This window comes from Primulina huaijiensis, chromosome 2 (assembly GCF_012295235.1).
Source record: "Primulina huaijiensis isolate GDHJ02 chromosome 2, ASM1229523v2, whole genome shotgun sequence".
In the NCBI taxonomy this organism is placed as follows: domain Eukaryota; kingdom Viridiplantae; phylum Streptophyta; class Magnoliopsida; order Lamiales; family Gesneriaceae; genus Primulina; species Primulina huaijiensis.
The window spans coordinates 13,107,902-13,109,098 of NC_133307.1; positions in this window are offsets into that span (position 1 = coordinate 13,107,902).

The window sequence follows — 1,197 nt, forward strand, 5'->3', positions numbered from 1 at the left end:
GCAAAACAAAAACGCTCATAGACAACGGTTTTAAAAAAACGTTGTCGTAGGCAAAAAAAAAACCCTCATAGACAACGGTTTTTGTTAAAACCGTTGTCTTTTTACTTATAACAACGGTTTTAACAAAAACCGTTGTCGTAGTCCAAAAAAAACCGCTTATAGACAACGGATTTTAAAAAACGTTGTCGTAGGCAAAACAAAAACGCTCATAGACAACGTTGTCTATGAGCGTTTTTTTTTTGCATACGACAACGTTTTTTAAAAACCGGTGTCTATGAGCGTTTTTTTTTTGCCTACGGCAACGTTTTTTAAAAACCGTTGTCGTAGATATATCAAAGACAACGGTTTTTGTTAAAACCGTTGTCTTTGATGTTTTGTTAAATAGGATTTTTGTTGTAGTGTCTAAATTTTTTTATGATAATATAGTCAAAAAGATAATTCACACCACCCACCATAACATGTATAATATCGAAAATTTTTTATAAAAGCCTCAACTCCATATTCTTTCAGGTCAAAATATTTAATGGATAGCTGATTTAGACTCATGGAGTTGGAATAATTATTAACTCTCATTGAAAGAGGCTAATTAATAAAGCAGACAATAAAATAAACTAATATTAAAAACAAAATAGAAAAATTTACAAAGAATAAAATCCCTCTTTTTTTTTCTCTCTCTTTTTTTTTATTAACGTGGCTACAAAATTTTACAATGACATAATTTTTTTTTCCCAAACATTCTACCATAAATGTCTACATATATAAACATTTATATAACAGATACATTCGACTACCTTTGAAACTTATCCAACACAAACAAATCTTTTTTTTTAGAACATATTGATTGATGGATTTTTTTTAGAAGACATTTATAGTACATCAATCAAATCTAAAAAAAACAATTACAATGAACAAAGAACTTTGCAGTCCGTTATTTATTTTCTATTTTTTTTATAATAATATTTTTTTATAGGGGAGTTATATTCTTGTAATTAACCATTTTATAATAATCAATAAAATTTTATTAATTCTTTTCTCATTACTCACCACTTACTCACAAAAGATGTGTGAGTATATATTATACTTTAACAAAAAGAATTCTTTCAATTATACATGTTAACAACCATACAAACCATATCTTTTAACTATATTATCATAAAAAGTTTAGAAATTATTTTATTTGAAAACACACACAATTAT